The 26,913-nt window shown below is 48.0% G+C and overlaps 1 protein-coding gene and 1 non-coding gene across 2 annotated transcripts in view; both read right to left on the bottom strand.

Annotated features, from left to right (window-relative positions):
* The window catches only part of LOC126108235 (uncharacterized), an 839,799-nt gene that overhangs the window by 482,980 nt on the left and 329,906 nt on the right, over positions 1-26,913 (bottom strand). The window lies entirely within an intron of this gene.
* Positions 17,248-17,354, bottom strand: LOC126109013 (U6 spliceosomal RNA). Its single transcript, XR_007523677.1, has one exon. It is a non-coding gene; the product is annotated as a U6 spliceosomal RNA (small nuclear RNA).

Raw genomic sequence — 26,913 nt, 5'->3', positions numbered from 1 at the left:
CCCTGTGTTAAGTTGTAGCCCATATTCCAATAAATAATCTGTAAAAAGTTCAACTTCCTACCTCAAATACTTTGCGAGGAAAGATGTAATTTATAAGCGTTATTTTAACATTGCAAGTATAGGGCGTTCCGGAGCCCTTTAAACCAAGTGTCAATAGATGTGGACGGATGGCGGATAGCAGCAATGGGCAGAATAGAGTGGAGGAGGAAACTTGTACATGCGTGCGGTCCACAGGGCGTATCACGTAGTAGTAGTAGCATTGTTAAAACCTCGGCAGTTATTTTGAACAGTTAGTACTGTCCAGCGATACAGTAATACCATTTGAGTACTGCAGCAACATTGCACGACTGTTGACGGCAACACTTTTGCGGCCACACATTGCCGTACAATACGGCCTAGTAAGCGTACGCGAGGGAAATGAAGAAATGGGACGCGCAAGATAAAATCGTTGGCGTAGTTCATAGTCCCGGTTAGAGTTTAGATAGCTGTGCTTCGGCTGAACGCTTTGCACACGTGTGGGATTCAGCTGATAAGCCGCTATCTGCTTCAGCCTTGACCACTGTGCCCCGTGGTGAACACAACAGCAAGTGGACGAAGCCTTTGTGCGCCAGCACAAACGTTCCTGTGACGTCATCCGACGTAAGCAAGTTATATAGGATTACCGAATACTCCCCGTGTCCCAAAGGGAAAAGGCCTGCCGATTCGTCACGTATTTGGCATGCCGCTTGCCCACAACCTTGAGTGAAAGACTGTGAGATATTTGCCTCAACACTCGCTCGTTTTTGAGAAAAATTCATGACGCGCAACAACTCAAATGGCTCTGAGCACTATGCGACTTAACTTCTGAGGTCATCAGTCGCCTAGAACTTACAACTACTTAAACCTAACTAACCTAAGGACATCACACACATCCATGTCCGAGGCAGGATTCGAACCTGCGACCGTAGCGGTCGCTCGGTTCCAGACTGTAGCGCCCAGAACCGCACGGCCACTCCGGCCGGCGCGCAACAACTCAAAATTGACGGGAACGATAGTGTGGTGTCACCGCCAGACACCAAACTTGCTCGGTGGTAGCCTTTAAATTGGCCGCGGTCCATTGGTATACGTCAGACCCGCGTGTCGCCACTATCAGTGATTGCAGACCGAGCGCCGCCACACGGCAGGTCTAGTCTAGAGAGACTCCCTAGCACTCGCCCCAGTTGTACAGCCGACTTTGCTAGCCATGATTCACTGTCTACATACGCTCTCATTTGCAGAGACGACAGTTTAGCATAGCCTTCAGTTACGTCATTTGCTACGACCTAGCAAGGCGCCATATTCAGTTACTATGTCTTCTGAACAGATACTATTGTGAATCATGTACCGTCAAGAGCGACGTTCATCATTAGTGGATTAAAGTTAAGTATCGAACTAATTACGTCCGCTTTCTGAATTCTAATTCCTTGTCATGTTCCAGACCTCACGTCAGTATAGTCCTTCCCTCCTCACGCCAGCCTGCGTGAGCTAAGACGCGTGCATTTCGGTCTCCACTAGTAACACGGTGTTGGCTCTTCTGCTAACACTACAGATAGAGAATTGAAAACTCATAATTTTTATCATCATATGTGGGGTCTGCAAATCACTGAAATAGAGGGAAGAGTCTTTTACGACTACCTCTTATGTACCCACCCGAGGTAAACACCATTAAACGAAAGCGTCGTTTGCATAGCGACCAAGACATCTGTCTACAGAACGGACAACTCGCACACAATTCCCGAATGAATTTTGCAGTTTTTCTTCATTTGTATACTTTTTTGTTTCGAAATTGGTAAGAATGGGAGGGTTTATAAGGTAACAAAATCAATAAGGAATAATAAGAGGCAAACAAATGACTCAAATAACTTGGACTAACAAACAACTGAAAAGTAAACCTCCCTCCTTTACAGTGCCTCATTCACTCACACTCTTACATTGCCTCAATTTTCTTAAAACAGACTTCGTTTTTCTTTAAAAAATATTCTTTTCCGGGAATTAATTTTGGCGCATACCATGCGACTATATTAGCCGTTATATCGGAGCTGAAAGTTGGTCATGAATTGTGTTACGAGTCTTTGTTCCATCTGCGCGGTGGTGCAATTGCCGCTGGACTTCCAAAAGCAGACTGCATTTCTGAGCGCTAGAAATAAAGTTTTTACCTTGGCAATAAAAATAAACATCACACGGGTGGTTTACAGGTGTGCAGTTTGGCGGTATTACTTGTAACGTGTGGCCGAGCGGTTCTAGGCGCTACAGTCTGGAACCGCGCTGCTGCTACGGTCGCAGGCTAGAATCCTGCCTCGTGCACGGATGTGTGTGACGTCCTTAGGTTAGTTAGGTTTAAGTAGTTCTAAGTCTACGGGACTGATGAGCTCAGATGTTAAGTACCATAGTGCTCAGAGCCATTTGAACCATTTGTAACGTGCATGGCTGTTGAACCTGGCCATCTATAAACATGCTGTTATATATGACAGCATTAATTTATCCACCCCAGGAATGCAATATCAGATAAAATTTGCTATCAACAACGTATGGTTTTAAAGTGTTCTCAGGATAAGTGTGGTAAACTGAATTTTTCAACTTCCTGGAGTCGGAGCAAGTGTAGCCCACCCCCCCCCCCCTCTTGTTTTTAACGTGTCGATTGAACGAGTGACCCCCCTCCTATTCTCCTGCCACTGTGACGGAATGTTGCGCCATGTACGAATGCGTTATTTTATATATATATATAATCTCCAACAGCGTTAATCTTCCCTTTTGCGATAACATGTGCCGATGCTCGTCTGCACAGCAGTCTTAATCGGAACAGGTTTCACACAACGAGGCTTAACATTTTAAACAGTAATCCAAATCGTTTGACAATTTTTTTTTACCTAGGTCGTTATTACTCCTTATTGTTCTACTTACCGGTTTCGAAACAGAAAAAATTGAAATGAGAAAAAAAAACTGAGAATGCTTCTGGCAGTTGAACACGGGTTCTGTGCTCTACGCCAAGATGCTTTGGTCAGTAAACTTGCAGTGTTTTCGTTCAATGGCGCTTACCTTGTATCGTATTGTATAGTATTGTACTGAACTGGGGAACTAGACACGACGGAGAGGCTTCGTCCCGCCGTAGCCCTCAGTGTTTCACAACCCCACCACAGGCCACAGCAGTCCACCCACCCCACCGCCGCCCCACACGGAACCCAGGGTTATTGTGCGGTTCGGCCCCCAGTGGAACATTCCCCAGCAACGTCTCATACCAGATGAGCGCACCCTTAAATGTTCGCATGGTAGAGTAATGGTGGTGTACGCGTACGTGGAAACAGTGTTTGCGCAGCAATCGCCGACATAGAGTAACTGAATTTAGAATTACATATTGATACCTTCAGCTGCTGACGTGCGTTAACGTGTATCAACGGGAACAGGTGAAAATGTGTGCCCCGACCGGAACTCGAACCCGGGATCTCCTGCTTAAATGGGAGACGCTGTAGCCATCTGAGCCACCGAGGACCCAGAGGATAGTGCGACTGCAGGGACTTGTCTCTGGCACGCCTCCCGTGAGACCCACATTCACAGCGTATTATCCTGCACTATGTTCATAGTGACCCTGCCCATCATACTCATTACTTGCGGCTTTACCGCCGATTCTCGTAGAGTTCGGGCATTGTTTGTGCATCTGTACAGAAGAAGATGGTCAAATGGCTGGTGATTCAAATTCTTAAGGTGGCAGGGGTAAAATACAGGGAGCGAAAGGCTATTTGCAATCTGTACAGAAACCAGATGGCAGTTGTAAGAGTCGAGGGCATGAAAGGGAAGCAGTGGTTGGGAAGGGAGTGAGACAGGTTTGTAGCCTCTCCCGTATGTTATTCAATCTGTATATTGAGCAAGCAGTGAAGGAAACAAAAGAAATATTCGGAGTAGGATTAAAATCCTACACCGGTTCCCGTCAGATCACCGAAGTTAAGCGCTGTCGGGCTGGGCTAGCACTTGGATGGGTGACCATCCGGTCTGCCGAACGCTGTTGGCAAGCGGGGTGCACTCAGCCCTTGTGAGGCAAACTGAGGAGCTACTCGACTGAGAAGTAGCGGCTCCGGTCTCGTGAACTGACATACGGCCGGGAGAGCGGTGTGCTGACCACATGGCCCTCCATATCCACATCCAGTGACGCCTGTGGGCTGAAGATGACACGACCGGCGGGTGAGGCCGAGCGGTTCTAGGCGCTACAGTCTGGAACCGCGCGACCGTTACGGTCCCAGGTTCGAATCCTGCCACGGGCATGGGTGTGTGTGTGGTGTCCTTAGGTTAGTTAGGTTTAAGTAGTTCTAAGTTCTAGAGGACTGGTGACCTCAGAAGTTTAGTCCCATAGCGGTCAGAGCCATTTTTGAGGGTGATACGGCGGCGGTCGGCACCGTTGGGCGTTCATGGCCTGTTCGGGAGGAGTTTAGTTTCAGTTTTTTGGCAAGGTTAATACACACAACTGAAGCATTTGGTGCAGTGAAAATCCACATCAAACATTGCCAAATCATCGTGACAGCCCTAAAATGAACTTGTTTGCGCATTGAGCAACAACAAAGTGTAGCCCGCATCTCGTGGTCGTGCGGTAGCGTTCTCGCTTCCCACGCCCGGGTTCCCGGGTTCGATTCCCGGCGGGGTCAGGGATTTTCTCTGCCTCGTGATGGCTGGGTGTTGTGTGCTTTCCTTAGGTTAGTTAGGTTTAAGTAGTTCTAAGTTCTTGGGGACTGATGACCACAGCAGTTGAGTCCCATAGTGCTCAGAGCCATTTGAACCATTTGAACAAAGTGTACGGCACCGAGACAGCGAGGTCATCGGTCTCATCGGATTAGGGAAGGATGGGGAAGGAAGTCGGCCGTGCCCTTTCAAAGGAACCATCCCGGCATTTGCCTGGAGTGATTTAGGGAAATCACGGAAAACCAATCAGGATGGCCGGACGCGGGATCGAATCGTCCTCCCGAATGCGTATCCCTAAGAGAACCATCGACGGGTATTTTGGTTATTTTGAAACAATTTTTGATACCACAGATCGATGAGGATGACCAAGAACGAAATGTTTACTTCATGCAAGATGGAGCACCACCCCACTACCTGGCTGACGTCCGGCATTTTCTCAGCGACTGCTACTGAGGTCAATGGATTGGCCGTGATGCGCCAATTGCATGGTTGCCACGTTCCCCAGACCAGACACCCCTCGATTTTTTTTAATGAGGATTCATCAAGAATATCATGTTTGTACCTCCTGTGCCGAATCTTATGCCATAACTTAGAGCAAGAATTTACGCCGCCACTGAGCAAGCTACACCTGTAATGTTGCAGCGAGTTTCGGGAGAAATTGACTTCCGATGGGATGTGTACAGAATAGCCAATGGAAGCCTCTGTGTTAGCAGAAGATCCAACACCGTGCTACTAGTGGAGGCGGAAATGCACGCGTTTTAGCTCACGCAGGCTGGCGTGAGGAGGGAAGGACTATACTGACGTAAGGTCTGGAACATGACAAGGAATTAGAATTCAGAAAGCGGACGTAATTAATTTAATACTTAACTTTAATCGATTAATGATGAACGTCGCTCTTGACGGTACATGATTCACAATACTATCTGTTCAGAAGACATAGTAACTGAATATGGCGCCTTGCTAGGTCGTAGCAAGTGACGTAGCTGAAGGCTATGTTAAACTGTCGTCTCTGCAAATGAGAACGTATGTAGACAGTGAATCATGGCTAGCAAAGTCGGCTGTACAACTGGGGCGAGTGCTAGGAAGTTTCTCTAGACTAGACCTGCCGTGTGGCGGCGCTCGGTCTGCAATCACTGATAGTGGCGACACGCGGGTCCGGCGTATACTAACGGACGCGGCCGATTTAAAGGCTATCACCTAGCAAGTGTGGTGTCTGGCGGTGACACCACAGAAGCCACATACATCTTTAGTTTAAGGTAAAAAAAAAAAAAAAAAAACTTGATTTGTTTCCCTACAAAATAACACTAAACGGAGCTCAATATCTTTTGTCAATAAATTTATATGAATTTTTAAAATTTTGAAGTACTTTTTGAAACACCCTGTATTCTGCCGGAGCGCTGGTCGCGTGAATAATGTAGGCCCGTTGCGCGGGGCCCGCGGTTGCGTGTTTCTGCTCGCCCGGCTGTCCGACCACCCGACAGCGATTCGCCGTCGCAGCAAGAGTTTAAGCGTGCATAATGCAGCGGCCGAATTCTGCCCGGCTGGAGAACACGCCGCGATCTCCCTCCAGCTGGAAACAATACGTCCGGGCACTGTTTCCAGGAGCCGGTATTGTTCCAACTGTCTCGCGCTCGCGAACTTCTCCCCCTGGGCAAAGCAAGATGTAGGGCAAAGAAAGTGGGAACGGACCAAGGGTAACGCGTTAGACACCATGCAGGCGTAGTTCTGAGGTTATAGACCCATTGAAACCTGCCACTGACGTCGTAAAAAGCCCCAAAAAGCCACACAAGAATTCCGAATTACCGACTAATGTCAGCACCCGTTCCCAGAGATCCGAAATAACTAGCCGTCACGAAATTAGACACCTCAAGGTAGCCTGTAGGCCACACGCTTATGGTTCAAATGGCTCTGAGCACTATGGGACTTAACAGCTGAGGTCATCAGTCCCCTAGAATTGTTGTTGTTGTTGTTGTTGTTGTTGTTGTGGTCTTCAGTCCAGAGACTGGTTTGATGCAGCTCTCCATTCTCCTCTACCCTGTGCAAGCTTCTTCATCTCCCAGTACCTACTGCAACCTACATCCTTCTGAATCTGCTTAGTGTATTCTTCTCTTGGTCTCCCTCTACAATTTTTACCCTCCACGCTGCCCTCCAATGCTAAATTTGTGATCCCTCAGAACATGTCCTACCAACCGGTCCCTTCTTCTGGTCAAGTTGTGCCACAAACTTCTCTTCTACCCTATTCTATTCAATACCTCCTCATTAGTTATGTGATCTACCCATCTAATCTTCAGCATTCTTCTGTAGCGCCACAATTCGAAAGCTTCTATTCGCTTCTTGTCCAAACTATTTATCGTCCATGTTTCACTTCCGTACATGGCTACACTCCATACAAATATTTTCAAATAGACTTCCTGACACTTAAATATATACTCGATGTTAACAAATTCCTCTTCTTCAGAAACGCTTTCCTTGGCATTGCCAGTCTACATTTTATATCCTCTCTACTTGGACCATCATCAGTTATTTTGCTCTCAAAATAGCAAAACTCCTTTACTACTTTAAGTGTCTCATTTCCTAATCTAAGTCCCTCAGCATCACCCGACTTAATTCGACTACATTCCATTATCCTCGTTTTGCTTTTGTTGATGTTCATCTTATATCCTCCTTTCAAGACACTGTCCATTCCGTTCCGCTGCTCTTCCAGGTCCTTTGCTGTCTCCGACAGAACTACAATGTCATCGGCGAACCTCAAAGTTTTTATTTCTTCTCCAAGGATTTTAATACTTACTCTGAACTTTTCTTTTGTTTCCTTTACTGCTTGCTCAATATACAGATTGAATAACATCGGGGAGAGGTTACAACCCTGTCTCACTCCCTTCCCAACCACTGCTTCCCTTTCATGTCTCTCGACTTTTATAACTGCCATCTGGTTTCTGTATAGTTAGAATTAGAACTACTTAACCTAACTAACCTACCGACATCACACACATCCATGCCCGAGGCAGGATTCGAACCGGAGACCGTAGCAGCACCGCGGCTCCGGACTGAAGCGCCTAGAACCACTCGGCCACCGCGGCCGGCAGGCCCACAGGCACTAAGGCCAGTATTGCACGATCATGTTTCTTTGACAAGGAAATATGATCAATTATTCGTGAAACTGCTTTGACAAAGATGTATGACGTGGCGCTAAAAAGGGATATTACGCTGGCATGATATTTTTTCCGTCAAAATTCAAGACGGACACCAACAACTTGTTATTACGCGCTGCAGTTGCTTCTACAATATTTGCATTGTGTCTACTTTTGGAAGGGAATTGGCGAAAAAAAAGGAACATACTTGAGCGAACCCGTGGCTTTTATGACGGGATACTAAAAGTATTCGGGCAAATATGGCCGGCCGGGGTTGCCGAGCGGTTCTAGGCGCTATAGTCTGGAACCGCGCGACCGCTACGGTCGCAGGTTCGAATCCTGCCTCGGGCATGGATGTATGTGATGTCCTTAGGTTAGTTAGGTTTAAGTAGTTCTAAGTTCTAGGGGACTGATGACCTCAGAAGTTAAGTCCCATAGTGCTCAGAGCCATTTGAACCATTTTGAAAAATTTGTTACGAGAGCTGCACATGGGGGACTTCAAGTCTTATATAAATTACTTACGAATGGACGAGAGCGTATTTCAGTATCTGCTCACTAAAGTGACTTCTTATATTACAAAACTGAATAATCGCTTGATAAATTAAATACAGGGCTATTACAAATGATTGAAGCGATTTCATAAATTCACTGTAGCTCCTTTCATTGACGTATGGTCACGACACAGTACAGATACGTAGAAAAACTCAAAGTTTTGTTCGGCTGAAGCCGCACTTCAGGTTTCTGCCGCCAGAGCACTCGAGAGCGCAGTGAGACAAAATGGCGACAGGAGCCGAGAAAGCGTATGTCGTGCTTGAAATGCACTCACATCAGTCAGTCATAACAGTGCAACGACACTTCAGGACGAAGTTCAACAAAGATCCACCAACTGCTAACTCCATTTGGTGATGGTATGCGCAGTTTAAAGCTTCTGGGTGCCTCTGTAAGGGGAAATCAACGGGTCGGCCTGCAGTGAGCGAAGAAACGGTTGAACGCGTGCGGGCAAGTTTCACGCGTAGCCCGCGGAAAATTGGCTCATGCCACAACTGGAGACCGACAGCGCCGACTTCCATCTTTCAACAGGATGGTGCTCCACCGCACTTCCATCGTGATGTTCGGCATTTCTTAAACAGGAGATTGTAAAACCGATGGATCGGTCGTGGTAGAGATCATGATCAGCAATTCATGTCATGGCCTCCACGCTCTCCCGACTTAATCCCATGCGATTTCTTTCTGTGGGGTTATGTGAAAGATTCAGTGTTTAAACCTCATCCACCAAGAAACGTGCCAGAACTGCGAGCTCGCATCGACGATGCTTTCGAACTCATTGATGGGGACATGCTGCGCCAAGTGTGGAGGGAACTTTATTAACGGCTTGATGTCTGCCGAATCACTAAAGGAGCACATGCCGAACATTTGTGAATGCCTAAAAAAACTTTTTGAGTTTTTGTATGTGTGTGCAAAGCATTGTGAAAATATCTCAAATAATAAAGTTATTGTAGAGCTGTGAAATTGCTTCAATCATTTGTAATAACCCTGTACTTTCAGCATTCCGCGGCCCTGAAATGCTGTACGTGGAGAAGACAGGCTCAACGTGACACTATGATTTCTTGATACAGGAGAGAGCTACTGTAGTAACACTCGAATACCACACTGCACATTAGCCAGAAATATTCGAGACGCGTGTGAAGCGGTTTATAAAGCACTGAAAGGGGAATATGTGACGGTAAATAAATGTTTAATGCACTATATGGGCCATGGCAACGGCCTTGCCGCAGTGGCTACACAGGTTCCCGTGAGATCGCCGAAAATAAGCGCTGTCGGGCGTGGCCGGCACTTGGATGGGTGACCATCCAGCCGCCATGCGCTGTTGCCATTTTTCGGGGTGCACTCAGCATCGTGAGGAGCTACTCGACCCATCGCTTTAAATGACACTAACCTCTGCAGCAAATGCAACCTCGTTGATAGTGTGCCTCATCGTTACACTTGTGGAGATCGGATTATCAACTGGAGGTGGACCAGGGAGAAAATTGCTCAAATAACAAGAACTTCAGCAAACAATGTACCGACTAATATTTTCTTCAGACCAGAGGAAGTTACTACCCTCAGGCAAAAAATATCGCAGTGATTTGGTTAATGGGCAAATATACAAGTTATCTTTTTAACAATATTGGGAGCGATGAACATATTGAACACAAGATGTATATGGAAAATGAATTCGAGAAAATACTCAAATATCAGAATCACAATAAGAAATATGGTAACATTCTCCGAATTGTCTTCAACCGAATGGGTATAGGTTAGGAACTGGATTCCTAGTAGAGGGGGAATGGACTGGGGCAATTTCCCAAACCTAATCTCACCTGCAAGTCACACATGGAAAATAAATCAGTAGTACAGCAGATACAAGAATATGGCGACAACCATCTGGTGTCTGATATAAAGGAAGATCTTGAACTCCCTATAGATGCGTTTAGAAGGCTGGAACTGACAAAAATAACAAGGCAGTGAAATTTACCCTGGAAGAAACACGCATCAAGGATTTAGTGAATGATTAATTTGGGTCTGGGAAATGATGATGAGGAACCTCAGGCTGCAGAAGAAGAAAACGTGCGTGCTGATCTGCCACCAGTTGAAGGTGACAGTGAAGGTGCTAAATTTGTGCTACTGCTAAAGACTCATTTTTTGAATGCTGTAATTTATGACTGCAATTATGTGTCACATTATTTATGTCATTTCATTGTAGCCATTTTTGATACAGTTTTTGGTGAATAAATAAAAAATGTTCGAATCTCAAAAAAAAAAAAATAGTTGCGGCTCCGGTCAGAGAAAACCATCGTCACGACTGGGAGAGCGTTGTGTTGAATACACGCCCCTCCTATCCGCATTATCCTCCTCTGAGGATGACACGGCGGTCGGATGGTCCCGATGGGCCACTCGTGGCCTGAAGACGGAGTACTACAACAGCGCTTACCAAGTGAAATCATCTGACGAGGCAGCGGTTTCCAGTCGTCTAGGGTCCAACCAGAGTGGCATACACTCCTGGAAATGGAAAAAAGGAACACATTGACACCGGTGTGTCAGACCCACCATACTTGCTCCGGACACTGCGAGAGGGCTGTACAAGCAATGATCACACGCACGGCACAGCGGACACACCAGGAACCGCGGTGTTGGCCGTCGAATGGCGCTAGCTGCGCAGCATTTGTGCACCGCCGCCGTCACTGTCAGCCAGTTTGCCGTGCCATACGGAGCTCCATCGCAGTCTTTAACACTGGTAGCATGCCGCGACAGCGTGGACGTGAACCGTATGTGCAGTTGACGGACTTTGAGCAAGGGCGTATAGTGGGCATGCGGGACGCCGGGTGGACGTACCGCCGAATTGCTCAACACGTGGGGCGTGAGGTCTCCACAGTACATCGATGTTGTCGCCAGTGGTCGGCGGAAGGTGCACGTGCCCGTCGACCTGGGACCGGACCGCAGCGACGCACGGATGCACGCCAAGACCGTAGGATCCTACGCAGTGCCGTAGGGGACCGCACCGCCACTTCCCAGCAAATTAGGGACACTGTTGCTGCTGGGGTATCGGCGAGGACCATTCGCAACCGTCTCCATGAAGCTGGGCTACGGTCCCGCACACCGTTAGGCCGTCTTCCGCTCACGCCCCAACATCGTGCAGCCCGCCTCCAGTGGTGTCGCGACAGGCGTGAATGGAGGGACGAATGGAGACGTGTCGTCTTCAGCGATGAGAGTCGCTTGTGCCTTGGTGCCAATGATGGTCGTATGCGTGTTTGGCGCCGTGCAGGTGAGCGCCACAATCAGGACTGCATACGACCGAGGCACACAGGGCCAACACCCGGCATCATGGTGTGGGGAGCGATCTCCTACACTGGCCGTACACCACTGGTGATCGTCGAGGGGACACTGAATAGTGCACGGTACATCCAAACCGTCATCGAACCCATCGTTCTACCATTCCTAGACCGGCAAGGGAACTTGCTGTTCCAACAGGACAATGCACGTCCGCATGTATCCCGTGCCACCCAACGTGCTCTAGAAGGTGTAAGTCAACTACCCTGGCCAGCAAGATCTCCGGATCTGTCCCCCATTGAGCATGTTTGGGACTGGATGAAGCGTCGTCTCACGCCGTCTGCACGTCCAGCACGAACGCTGGTCCAACTGAGGCGCCAGGTGGAAATGGCATGGCAAGCCGTTCCACAGGACTACATCCAGCATCTCTACGATCGTCTCCATGGGAGAATAGCAGCCTGCATTGCTGCGAAAGGTGGATATACACTGTACTAGTGCGGACGTTGTGCATGCTCTGTTGCCTGTGTCTATGTGCCTGTGGTTCTGTCAGTGTGATCATGTGATGTATCTGACCCCAGGAATGTGTCAATAAAGTTTCCCCTTCCTGGGAGAATGAATTCACGGTGTTCTTATTTCAATTTCCAGGAGTGTATGTTTGGTAGACGCAGGGTGCTCGATAAGACCTGGGGAGTCATCAGGTGGTTCAAAATGAACTATTTTTAATTGTGAATAATTTAATTAATGGAATTAGTTTTCCAACAACTACAAAAGTAATAAAGAGTACGAAACAGATGTAATGCTTTTTAACTTGTGCCGTACAGAGTTCAAAAGTAGACAAAGTAGGATGAGAAGATTGCTGAAAAGCTGCCTGGATGTTTCCAGATGTAGAGATCGATGATTGTAGCGGTCATTCTGGTCATGAAGAGGCCTGCCGCATATTCCACCAGCCCGTCAGGACACGATTAATAGCACTGACCGCGCCCCTTGCTCAACCCCCCACCCCCTATTCGACGCACGTTTATCGAAAAAGGGAGCCGCAGCAACACACCAACTTTGAAGCCATGTTTACAAACACACTACACAGACGTCAAATAGCTGTAGCGAAGTCAGCGCTCGAAGCGGTTAAATTTCACATTGCACTGAACAGAAGACGAACCACTTTTATGATAGAATCTAAGGCGAGGCCCTACATTTGATCATATTTATTTGACGACAGACGAGATTTGACGAAGATCCCTATTACACCATCAAAATTCTTTGATGTAAGTATTTCAGTTATCAACTTTGACATAAAAATATGATAGTGTAATACCGGCCTTAGAAAGGGTATTACACTGTCGCATTGTTCCGGCCCCGGTAGCTGAGTGGTCAGCGTGACGGAATGTCAATCCTAAGATCCCGGGTTCGATTCCCGGCTGGGTCGGAAATTTTCTCCGCTCAGGGACTGGGTGTTGTGTTGTCCTAATTATCATCATTTCATCTCCTTCGACGCGCAAGTCGCCGAAGTGGCGTCAAATCGAAAGACCAGCACCAGGCGAACGGTCTACCCGACGGGAAGCCTTAGCCACACGACATTTCATTTCATTTCACTGTCGTATTTTTCGTCAAAGTTCAAGATGGCGGACAAGAACTTGCGCTGCAGTTGCTTATACAACAATATTGCATTGTGTTTGCATTTTGAAGAGGTTTGGCGAAAAAAAACCCCTTCGGTAAAGCCGTGAATTTGACGTCGAAATAATAAAAGCATACAGCAAAATTTGTTACGAGGGGTGCACAAGGAGGACGTCAAGTCTTATATACCGCTTTTTTCCTGAATGAGATTTTCACTCTGCTGCGGAGTGTGCGCTGATATGAAACTTCCTGGCAGATTAAAACTATCTGCCGGACCGAGACTCGACCTCAGGACCTTTGCCTTTCGCGGGCAAGTGCTCTACCAACTGAGCTACCCAAGCACGACTCACACCCCGTCCTCACAGCTTTACTTCTGCCTGTAACTCATCTCCTAGCTTACAAACTTCACAGAAGCTCTCCTGGAAAGTAGGAGGCGAGGTACTGGCAGAAGTAAAGCTGTGAGGACGGGGCGTGAGTCGTGCTTGGGTAGCTCAGATGGTAAAACACTTGCCCGAGAAAGGAAATAGGTTTTAATCTGCCAGGATGTTTTATATCAGCGCACACTCGGCTGCAGAGTAATAATCTCATTCTACGGTGTATCATAATTATGGCGTAAACGCATACAGTTGGAAGTACACGATACTAGAAGCAAAAAAGTCTCAGTCAGCATAGGGTCTTAAGTCCATACCTTAAGAACTAACATCAATTTTTCATCTTCGATAGTGTGTAGCAAATATCTTCTACTGCAAGCTCTTTGCTTCCCAGATTTTGGGAGATACTGCACTACTGGCCGTTAAAATTGCTACACCAAGAAGAATCGCAGGGGTATTCATTGGACAAATATATTATAATAGAACTGACATGTGATTACATTTTCACGCAATTTGACTGCATAGATCCTGAGAAATCAGTACCCACAACAACCACCTGGCCGTAATAACGGCCTTGATACGCCTGGGCATTGAGTCAAACAGAGCTTCGATGGCATGTACAGGTACAGCTGCCTATGGAGCTTCAACATGATACCACAATTCAAGAGTAGTGACTGGCGTATTGTGACGAGCCAGTTGCTCGGCCACAATTGACCAGACGTTTTCAATTGGTGAGAGATCTGGAGAATGTGCTGGCCAGGGCAGCAGTCGAACATTTTCCGCATCTAGAAAGGCCCGTACAGGACCACATGCGGTCGTGCATTATCCTGCTGAAATATAGGGTTTCGCACGGATCGAATGTAGGGTAGAGCCACACCTGAAATGTAGCGTCGAGTGTTCAAAGTGCCATCAATGCGAACAAGAGGTGACCGAGACGTGTAACCAGTGGCACCCCATACCATCACGTCGGGTGATACGCCAGTATGGCGATGACGAATACACGTTTCCAACGTGCGTTCACGGCGATGTCACCAAACACGGATGCGACCATCGTGATGCTGCAAACAGAACCTGCATTCATCCGACAAAATGACGTTTTGCCATTCGTGCTCCCAGGTTCGTCGTCGAGTACACAGTCGCAGGCGCTCCTGTCTGTGATGCAGCGTCAAGGGTAACCGCAGCCACGGTCTCCGAGCTGATAGTCCGTGCTGCTGCAAACGTCGTCGAACTGTTCGTGCAGATGGTTGTTGTCTTGCATACGTACCCATCTGTTGACTCAGGGATCGAGACGTGGCTGCACGATCCGTTACAGCCGTGCGGATAAGATGCCTGTCATCTCGACTGCTAGTGATACGAGGCCGTTGAGATCGAGCACGGCGTTCCGTATTACCCTCCTGAACCCACCGATTCCATATTCTGCTAACAGTCATTGGATCTCGACCAACGCGAGCAGCAATGTCGCGACACGACAAGCCGCAATCGCGATAGGCTACAATCCGACCTTTATCAAAGTCGGAAACGTGATGGCACGCATTTCTCCTCCTCACTCGAGGAATCACAACAACGTTTCACCAGGCAACGCCGGTCAACTGCTGTTTGTGTACGAGAAATCGGTAGGAAACTTTCCGCATGTCAGCACGTTGTAGGTGTCGCCACAGGCGCCCACCTTGTGTGAATGCTCTGGAAAGCTAATCATTTGCATATGACAGTATCTTTCTTCCTGTCGATTAAATTTCGCGTCTGTAGCACATCATCTTCGTGGTGTAGTAATTTTAATGGCCACTACTGTATTCTTAAGTATCTCATTTGTAGACTGAACTTCCTGAATATTGTGCCTATAAACCGAAGTCTGCCCCCTGCTTTACCAACGACTTAGTTGTGTTGGTAAGTTCCCATGGGACCCTAGGCTTACACATTACTTAATCCAAGTTAAACTAACTTACGCTAAGGACGACAAACACACCCATGCCAAAGGAAGGACTCGAACCTGCGACGGGGGAAGCCGCGCGAACCGTGGCAAGTTGCCTTAAACCACGCAACTAACCCCCCCCCCCCCCGCGCCCGATTGAGCTTATGTGATTATTCCATTATACATAACTACAAAATGTCTGTGAGTACTACGAGGGGTGTTTTTAAAGTAAGTACCGTTTTGAAATTAAAAAAAGACGTGCTAAGATATCTCAATAATTTTATTTTTATACGAAATCCTGTACCTTAATCTACCTTTTTTCATAATTTCCGTCAATACTGAGGCACTTGTCATAACGTTGTACCAGTGTTTGAATACCCTCCTCATAGAAGTCTGCCGCCTGACTTGTTAACCACTGCATCACCACTGTTTTGACTTCGTCATCGTCTCGAAGACGCTGACCGCCCAGGTGTTTCTTCAAGTGCAGGAACAGATGGTAGTCACTGGGCGCAAGATCGGGGCTGTACGCAGGATGATCTAGAGTTTCCCATCGAAAAGGTGTGATGAGATCTTTGCACTGATTCGCCACATGCGGACGGGCATTGTCTTGCAGCAAAACGATGCCCTTGCTCAACTTCCATGGACTGTTGCTTTGATTCTCGTGTAGGCCACCCACGTTTCATCGCCCGTAACAATTTGGCTTAAGAAATCATCACTGTCGTAGTGGTACCGCTCAAGGAAAGTCGATGCACTGTCTAAACGTTTGGTTTTGTGCACATCCGTCAACATTTTCGGTACCCAACGAGCGCACAATTTTCGGTAATTCGAGTGCTCGGTCACAATGCCATACAAAACACTGCGAGAAACATTAGGAAAGTCATCCCGCAAGGAGGAAATCGTAAAGCGTCTGTTTTGTGTCACCTTATTGTCCACTTCCTGCACCAAGCTTTCATTAACGACCGAAGGACGCCCACTCCGTTTCTCATCGTGCACATTTATGCGGCCATCTTTGAATGCTCTCACCCACTTTCTTACCATTCCATCACTCATAATGCTTTCTCCGTGAACTGCACAGATCTCACGATGAATATCGATCACTTTTAGGCCTTTAGCAGTAAGAAATCTTACAACAGCCCGTACTTCACAGTCGGCGGGACTCACGATTATCGGAGGCATCTTAAACACTCAGTACACAACGTAAACAAGGAAGAATCAGACTGTAATGGCGTCACTGTGTATATTATGGTACAGGCTTTCGTGTAAAAATAAAATTTTTGAGATATCTTAGGAAGTATTTTTTTAATTTCAAAACGGTACTTACTTCCAAAAGCACGCCCCGTATTAACATTGTCTGCAAGACCATTAATATCCAGCATGGGCAGAAAGGTCAGGAAACAGTTCCATGCAGAAAAAATCTCGCTTGATTCTTCTGCGCGATCGGACTTCCCATAACACGCTTATCTCTGGCGCTGAGTGGAAGTGTAGTTTTTCGATGATGATGATGATGATGTTTGGTTTGTGGGGCGCTCAACTGCGTGGTTATCAGCGCCCGTACAATTTCCCAAACTTTGCTCAGTCCAATTTCGCCACTTTCCTGGGTGATGATGAAATGATGAGGACAACACAAACACCCAGTCATCTCGAGGCAGGTGAAAATCCCTGACCCCGCCGGGAATCGAACCCGGGACCCCGTGCTCGGGAAGCGAGAACGCTACCGCGAGACCACGAGCGGCGGACTAATAATGTGGAACGCTTCACGATTTTGCGTGTCATCCTTGCGCAGGGGCCATGCTAATCTTCTCTGTATCGTTCCAATTTTAGTATATGTACCGCCGAAGCGAGTACTAGTTTTTCGAGAGCATACGGAGTAAACTGAATGACGTGTGTGACGACGTGATGCTCAGTCGCACAAAAGCGGCGGTCCGAGTACAGAGCCGTGTGGAAACAGCAGCTGTGCAGTTAGCAGACAGCATTTACTGGCCGGAATCGTCGAAAATTACCGCCGTAATGGGACTGGGACTGTCCCATCGAACGGTCTGCCGCCAGCACACTGCATCCCATTAAATGCGATGACGGCTGACTGCGACAGATTACCGCGGCCGAAATTGTTGCTCAAAGCGAATTCGATAGGCAGATGCCCAATTCCCGCCCCGTCGCTCAGTTTATTATTAAGATTTCACCGGCTGTCACATCCACCAGAGCTATGAAGCGCTCAGAGCAGTGTGTCCGCCTCTCGGAATATCAGTGCAGACCTCGAAAAAACAGAACAGCCTCAAGAGTAGTAGTGGGTGTCAGGAGTCGAATCCACAACCAGCTGCGAGTATCGGTGCGAGAGGAACAACAGTTGTCAGTGTCGTTTATAACAAATCAAGGGTAACGGCATCTTTGTGAATTAACCGAAGTTTACGATACCAGCTCCGTTTCAGTAATGGGGGAAAAAAAAACTTAAACATGAGTGTGTAATGTAATATCTTGTACAGACATCTTTTATTAACCTGATACGTTCCACACCATTACAAAGTGTCGTATTCATGATCTATGGAACAAGTATTAATCTAATCTAATCTAAACCAATCTAATCTAATCTATGCACTGCGGCAGTTCGTCGACCGGCCGGCCGCGCTGGCCGAGCAGTTCTAGGCGCGACTGCTACGGTCGCAGGTTCGAATCCTGCCTCAGGCATGAATGTCTGTGATGTCCTTAGGTTAGTTAGGTGACCTCAGATGATTATATATACGAGGTGCATTCAAGTTCTAAGGCCTCCGATTTTTTTTCTCCGGACTGGATAGAGATAGAAACATGCGCATTGTTTTAAAATGAGGCCGCGTTCATTGTCAATAAATCCCATAGATGGCAGCACCGTACGGCAGATGGAATTTTACCGCCAGCGGCGAGAATGAGAACTGTTTTAAATAGTTAAAATGGCGACGTTTCCCTTACTTGAACAGCGTGCAATCATTCGTTTTCTGAATTTGCGTGGTGTGAAACCAATTGAAATTCATCGACAGTTGAAGGAGACATGTGGTGACGGAGTTACGGATGTGTCGAAAGTGCATTCGTGGGTGCGACAGTTTAATGAAGGCAGAACATCGTGTGACAACAAACCGAAACAACCTCGGGCTTGCACGAGCCGGTCTGACGACACCATCGAGAAAGTGGAGAGAATTGTTTTGGGGGATTGCCGAATGACTGTCGAACAGATCGCCTCCAGAGTTGGGATTTCTGTAGGTTCTGTGCACACAATCCTGCATGACGACCTGAAAATGCGAAAAGTGTCATTCAGGTGGGTGCCACGAATGCTGACGGACGACCACACGGCTGCCCGTGTGGCACGTTGCCGAGCAATGTTGACGCGCAACGGCAGCACGAATGCGACTTTCTTTTCGTCGGTTGTCACAATGGATGAGACGAGGATGTCATTTTTCAATGCAAAGCGCCAGTCAGCTCAATGGAAGCACACAGATTCACCGCCACCAAAAAAATTTCGGGTAACCGCCAGTGCTGAAAAAATGATGGTGTCCGTGTTCTGGGTCAGCGAGGGCGTAATCCATTGCGTTCCAAAGGGCACTACGGTAACAGGTGCATCCTACGAAAATGTTTTGAGGAACAAATTCCTTCCTGCACTGCAACAAAAACGTCCGGGAAGGGCTGCGCGTGTGCTGTTTCACCGAGACAACGCACCAGCACATAGAGCTAACGTTACGCAACAGTTCCTTCGTGATAACAACTTTGAAGTGATTCCTCGTGCTCCCTACTCACCTGACCTGGCTCCTAGTGACTTTTGGCTTTTTCCAACAATGAAAGACACTCTCCGTGGCCGCACATTCACCAGCCGTGCTGCTATTGCCTCAGCGATTTTCCAGTGATCAAAACAAACTCATAAAGAAGCCTTCGCCGCTGCCATGGAATCGTGGCGTCAGCGTTGTGAAAAATGTGCACGTCTGCAGGGCGATTACGTCGAGAAGTAACGCCAGTTTCATCGATTTCGGGTGAGTAGTTAATTAGAAAAAATGCACTTGAATGCACCTCGTACTATGAAAGAACTGCTGTGGCTTTCCTGATAGCATGTATTCCAGACGTGTCTCCTGTCGAGCACGTGTAGCATCTGACGAAACGAGAAGTGACCCCAGCAACTCGTCAACCGACAGCTCTTACACAACTACAAGAGAAAGGCGAGCAGGTGTGGGGTAACATAACTCAGGACAGTATTCGCCATCTGTACGATCGACTGGATGCCAGAGTGCTGGCCTGCGTTGGCACCCCTGGAGGTACACCACATACTAATATGGGCGTTCCAACAGGGATCGATACCTGGAATCACAGAACCCCTTGTGCCACTGATCTGTAAATGCACTCCATATGCTGTTGCAACAATAAATCTTAAGTGAATTGGAAACCTCTAAAATGGTATACTAATTTTCTTTCTGGCAGTGTGCATGTAGATTTGGTGAAGCTACATTACTGGCCATTAAAATTGCTACACCAACAAGAAATGCAGATGATAAACGAGTATTCATTGGTCAAATATATTATACTACAAGTGACACGTGGTTACATTTTCACGCAATTTGGGTGCATGGGTCCTGAGAAATCAGTACCCTGAACAACCACCTCTGGCCGTAATAACGGCCTCGATACGCCTGGACATTGAGTCAAACAGAGCTCGGATGGCGTGTACAGGTACAGCTGCCCGTGCAGCTTCAACACGATACCACAGTTCATCAAGAGTAGTGACTGGCGTATTGTGACGAGCCAGTTTCTCGGCCACCATTGACCAAACGTTTTCAATTGGTGAGAGATCTGGAAAATGTGCTGGCCAGGACGGCAGTCGAACATTTTCTGTATCCAGAACGGCCCGTACAGGAGCTGCCACATGCGGTCGTGCATTATCCTGCTGAAATGTAGGGTTTCCCAGGGATAGAATGAAGGGCAGAGCCACGGGACGTAACACATCTGAAATCTAACGTCCACTGTTCAAAGAGCCGTCAATGCGAACAAGAGGTGACCGAGACGTGTAACCAATGGCACCCCATACCATCACGCCGGGTGATACACCAGTATGGCGATGACGAATACACGCTTCCAATGTGCGTTCACCGCGATGTCGCCAAACACGGATGCGACCATCGTGACGCTGTAAACAGAATCTGGACTCATCCAAAAAAATGACGTTTCACCATTCGTGCACCTAGGCTCGTCGTAGAGTACACCATCGCAGGCCCTCCTGTCTGTGATGCAGCGTCAAGGGTAACCGCAGCCACGGTCTTCGAGCTGATAGTCCGTGCTGCTGCAAACGTCGTCGAACTGTTCGTGCAGATGGTTGTTGCCTTGCAAACGCCCCCATCTGTTGACCCATGGATCGAGACGTGGCTGCACGATCCGTGCCGATAAGATGCCTGTCATCTCGACTGCTAGTGATACGAGGCCGTTGGGATCCAGCCAGGCGTTCCGTATTACCCTCCTGAACCCACCGATTCCATCTTCTGCTAACAGTCATTGGATCTCGACCAACGCGAGCAGCAGTGTCGCGATACGATAAACCGCAATCGCGATAGGCTACAATTCGACCTTTATCAAAGTAGGAAACGTGATGTTACGCATTTCTCCTCCTTACACGAGGCATCATAACAACGTTTCACCAGGCAGCGCCTGTCAACTGCTGTTTGTGTATGAGAAATCGGTTGGAAACATTCCTCATGTCAGCACGTTGTAGGTGTCGCCACCGGCGCCAACCTTGTGCGAATACTCTGAAAAGTTAATCATTTGCATATCACATCATCTTCTGACGGTTAAATTTCGCGTCTGTAGCACGTCATCTTCGTGTTGTAGCAATTTTAATGGCCAGTAGTGTAGAAAGATGAATTGGGGTAGGAAATCAGACTAAATACACTCCTGGAAATGGAAAAAAGAACACATTGACACCGGTGTGTCAGACCCACCATACTTGCTCCGGACACTGCGAGAGGGCTGTACAAGCAATGATCACACGCACGGCACAGCGGACACACCAGGAACCGCGGTGTTGGCCGTCGAATGGCGCTAGCTGCGCAGCATTTGTGCACCGCCGCCGTCAGTGTCAGCCAGTTTGCCGTGGCATACGGAGCTCCATCGCAGTCTTTAACACTGGTAGCATGCCGCGACAGCGTGGACGTGAACCGTATGTGCAGTTGACGGACTTTGAGCGAGGGCGTATAGTGGGCATGCGGGAGGCCGGGTGGACGTACCGCCGAATTGCTCAACACGTGGGGCGTGAGGTCTCCACAGTACATCGATGTTGTCGCCAGTGGTCGGCGGAAGGTGCACGTGCCCGTCGACCTGGGACCGGACCGCAGCGACGCACGGATGCACGCCAAGACCGTAGGATCCTACGCAGTGCCGTAGGGGACCGCACCGCCACTTCCCAGCAAATTAGGGACACTGTTGCTCCTGGGGTATCGGCGAGGACCATTCGCAACCGTCTCCACGAAGCTGGGCTACGGTCCCGCACACCGTTAGGCCGTCTTCCGCTCACGCCCCAACATCGTGCAGCCCGCCTCCAGTGGTGTCGCGACAGGCGTGAATGGAGGGACGAATGGAGAAGTGTCGTCTTCAGCGATGAGAGTCGCTTCTGCCTTGGTGCCAATGATGGTCGTATGCGTGTTTGGCGCCGTGCAGGTGAGCGCCACAATCAGGACTGCATACGACCGAGGCACACAGGGCCAACACCCGGCATCATGGTGTGGGGAGCGATCTCCTACACTGGCCGTACACCACTGGTGATCGTCGAGGGGACACTGAATAGTGCACGGTACATCCAAACCGTCATCGAACCCATCGTTCTACCATTCCTAGAACGGCAAGGGAACTTGCTGTTCCAACAGGACAATGCACGTCCGCATGTATCCCGTGCCACCCAACGTGCTCTAGAAGATGTAAGTCAACTACCCTGGCCAGCAAGATCTCCGGATCTGTCCCCCATTGAGCATGTTTGGGACTGGATGAAGCGTCGTCTCACGCGGTCTGCACGTCCAGCACGAACGCTGGTCCAACTGAGGCGCCAGGTGGAAATGGCATGGCAAGCCGTTCCACAGGACTACATCCAGCATCTCTACGATCGTCTCCATGGGCGAATAGCAGCCTGCATTGCTGCGAAAGGTGGATATACACTGTACTAGTGCCGACATTGTGCATGCTCTGTTGCCTGTGTCTATGTGCCTGTGGTTCTGTCAGTGTGATCGTGTGATGTATCTGACCCCAGGAATGTGTCAATAAAGTTTCCCCTTCCTGGGACAATGAATTCACGGTGTTCTTATTTCAATTTCCAGGAGTGTACAATTGCCCCGCACCGATCCGCTGGAAGCGACAGATCCCTTAAACCCGCACGCTCACCAAGTGACTCCGGACGACCTCAGAAATCTTGTGGGTGGAGATGCGGGCGGAGCGTATGGCCCCGTGTAACGTAAGGCCGCGCCAATTAGCAGCGGCCGTCGTGACGCGGCACGGCGCGTCTCCATGGAAACCAAACAGCGAGGCCGCGACTACAAAGATCGATCCCACATCCGGGCGGCGAGGCGTTTCTCGCTGGGAGACAATAGCCGCAGCTGCCGGCACTGACTTTCTGACACCACCTCACCACCTACTGGTGACTGGGGACGGGAAAAGACCGACCAGTTACAACAGATACCGTTATTCTTGTAGAGGACTTATAAGACAGCCAGTCCACAGTGACGGGTAACCGAAAGGCACGCGTACACACTCGCCGACTGGCGTGAAGTCTGGAACAGGATACGTTATTAATGCACTAAAGAAATGTACGTAGCGTCTGTTTACTTAACTTCAATGCATCCTTGTGGTACATCGCTCTTGACTATACAAATGAGACTCTCTCCAGATATGATTAATGGCGCCTTGCTAGGTCGTAGCCATGGACTTAGCTGAAGGCTATTCTGTCTGTCTCTCGGCAAATGAGAGAAAGGCTTCGTCAGTGTAGTCGCTAGCAAAGTCGTCGTACGACTGGGGCGAGTGCTAGTACGTCTCTCTAGACCTGCCGTGTGGTGGCGCTCGGTCTGCGATTACTGACAGTGGCGACACGCGGGTCCGACATGTTACTAATGGACCGCGGCCGATTTAAAGCTACCACCTAGCAAGTGTGGTGTCTGGCGGTGACACCACAATTCTAGTTACGAATAACCGGTATTTTCCAGTGGTTGTTCAGTCTCGATTATAACAGGTACTGATTTTTCGTTCATCCATGTCTGTTAAGACGCATAAAAAAAAACATCCACATCACAGTTTGCGATAACACTGGTACTAAAATCTTTGGTTTTACATATTTTTTAAGCGAATTAGATAAGAGTGTTCTGTCACAACTGTAAGACTGATATTGAAAAGTGCTGTTTCTGGTGAAAGGAGTCTACTTATAAATCGACACATTATAGGACAAATATTTATGAACAGATTGGACACCTAATGTTTTCCACTGGATTAATTCATTATTTAAATTTTTGCTATTGTCACGAAATTGTTCATGGAAAATGTTATATTTTTCCCACTGTCAAAACTGTACATGTGAATTTTTTGAGAGAGAACTTTCGATTTTGTCAGCAAAATATTAACTGTATGAAAATTCCCGTTAAGATTAAAGGTATATCCACTGAAGCGCCAAAGCCAGAATGCGGTGCTGCGGTCGGCAACGCCTATGTAACACAAGTGTCTGGCGTGAAAGTTCCTGGCAGATTAAAACTGTGTGCCGGACCGAGACTCGAACTCGGGACCTTTGCCTTTCGCGGGCAAGTGCAAGGTTCGCAAGAGAGCTTCTATAAAGTTTGAAAGGTAGGAGACGAGGTACTGGCAGAAGTAAAGCTGTGAGGACGGGGCGTGAGTCGTGCTTGGGTAGCTCAGCTGGTAGCGCACTTGCCCGCGAAAGGTAAAGGTCCCGAGTTCGAGTCTCGGTCCGGCACACAGTTTTAATCTGCGAGGTAGTTTCACATCAGCGCACACTCCGCTGCAGAGTGAAAATCTCATTCTGGAAACATCCCCCAGGCTGTGGCTAAGCCATGTCTCCGCAATATCCTTTCTTTCAGGAGTGCTAGTTCTGCAAGGTTCGCAGGAGAGTTTCTGTAAAGTTTGGAAGGTAGGAGACGAGGTACTGGCGGAAGTAAAGCTGTGAGGACGGGGCGTGAGTCGTGCTTGGGTAGCTCAGTTGGTAGAGCAATTGTCCGCGAAAGGCAGAGGTCCCGAGCTCGAGTCTCGGTCGGGCAGCAGTTTTAATCTGCCAGGAAGTTTCAGAAACGAACATATGGCAAAAGTAATAAATTGAAAACTGAACAAATCGTTCATAGTTTCTAATAAAATGGAAATTAAGTGATCTGCTGCCTGTGTCTAGCTAATATGCCTGTACCTGCTTGCAGCCCTTATAAATCGATCACTGAAGACGGAAAACAGAGTTCTCCAACTTCAGTTTTCATTCTTTAGCACTGACTATTCGTAATGCCGAGAAAGTGGTATGATCTTCGATTAAAACGTTATTTTTTTTAACAGAGATACAGAAAATTCGAATCAGTACGTGAATACTGGTGAATTTTTCGTAGTATTTAAACTAAAGTTATATTTCGAGAAAAGCAGCGAAAGGTGAAAGGTCTACGTTTTCCTTTATTTATCTACTTCAGTTGGTGTTTTGATCCTGTGTATCCTGAAACGTATAACGCAAAAGTCTGAGGAAGTCGTAGAATTTTTCAACTTTTGTGCGTCGTCTGCGTTTATTGTTCGAAATAACAGCAGTAAGAAACCGAAGGTCGAAATTTTTTCGAAACGGGTTATTGTGAGTGGTTTTAAGAGCTAGATTAAATTTGGGATGAAAAACTTGTAACTGAAAACCGGTTGTTTTGGCGATACCCGTCAGCCCTGCTGCTGACACGTAGTAATTTTGTTTTCTGTTTACTCGCTTACACATTATTGCAGTAGTTTAGGAAAGAGAACAGTTTCCTTTAGCTCACTGTTACATACATGTATCAAGAGAAATTTCCAACCCCGGCTTTTGACCTATATCAGTGACGTAACGGTAATGGCCGCAGTGACGTGTAGTGAGGGACGGGTGGAGAACATTTTGGCTCAAATCGCTCTGGGCACTATGGGACTTAACATCTGAGGTCATCAGTTCCCTAGAACTTAGAACTACACTACTGGCCATTAAAATTGCTACACCAAGAAGAAATGCACATGATAAAGGGTTATTCACTGGACAAACATATTATACTAGAACTAACATGTGACTACATTTTCACGCAATTTTGGTGCATAGATCCTAAGAAATCAGTACCCACAACAACTACCTCTGGCCGTAATAACGGCCTTGATACGCCTGGGCATTGAGTCAAACAGAGCTTCGATGGCATGTACAGGTACAGCTGCCTATGGAGCTTCAACACGATACCACAATTCAAGAGTAGTGACTAGCGTATTGTGACGAGCCAGTTGCTCGGCCACCATTGACCAGACGTTTTCAGTCGCTGAGAGCTCTGGAGAATGTGCTGGCCAGGGCAGCAGTAGAACATTTTCTGTATCCAGAAAGGCCCGTACAGGACCTGCAACATGCGGTCGTGCATTATCCTGCTGAAATGTAGGGTTTCGCAGGGATCGAATGAAACGTAGAGCCACGAGTCGAAACACATCTGAAATGTAACGTCCACTGTTCAAAAGTGCAGTCAATGCGAACAAGAGGTGACCGAGACGTGTAACCGATGGCACCCCATACCATCACGCCGGGTGATACGCCAGTATGGCGATGACGAATACACGCTTCCAATTTGCGTTCACCGCGATGTCGCCAAAGACGGATGCGACCATCGTGATGCTGCAAACAGAAACTGGATTCATGCGAAAATATGACGTTTTGCCATTCGTGCTCCCAGGTTCGTCGTCGAGTACACCATCGCAAGCGCTCCTGTCTGTGATGCAGAATCAAGGGTAACCGCAGCCACGGTCTCCGAGCTGATAGTCCGTGCTGCTGCAAACGTCGTCGAACTGTTCGTGCAGATGGTTGTCGTCTTGCGAACGTCCCCATCTGTTGACTCAGGGATCGAGACGTGGCTGCACGATCCGTTACAGCCGTGCGGATAAGATGCCTGTCATCTCGACTGCTAGTGATACGAGGCCTTTGGGATCCAGCACGGCATCCTTGCACAAGCCGGTGTTTAATGTGTAACTGCCGAAAGTTTTATTGTGGCACGTCTGTTAGTTATTGTTGAGTGCTGTATTAAAATTAAATGTTGTGTCGCACAGTTTGCTAGTTTCGAGAAGGCAGCGTTAGACGAGCAACGCGCCTGCATTAGATTTTGCGTGAAATTCAGGAAAACCTTTACAGAGTGACATCGAATGACACCGTAGTCGGTGTTACGAATGGTTCACACGGTTTAAAAATGGCCGG

Source organism: Schistocerca cancellata, chromosome 11, assembly GCF_023864275.1.
Source record: "Schistocerca cancellata isolate TAMUIC-IGC-003103 chromosome 11, iqSchCanc2.1, whole genome shotgun sequence".
NCBI classification, from domain to species: domain Eukaryota; kingdom Metazoa; phylum Arthropoda; class Insecta; order Orthoptera; family Acrididae; genus Schistocerca; species Schistocerca cancellata.
Note: the sequence above shows the minus strand (reverse complement) of the source record. Positions and strands in the feature narration are given on the sequence as shown.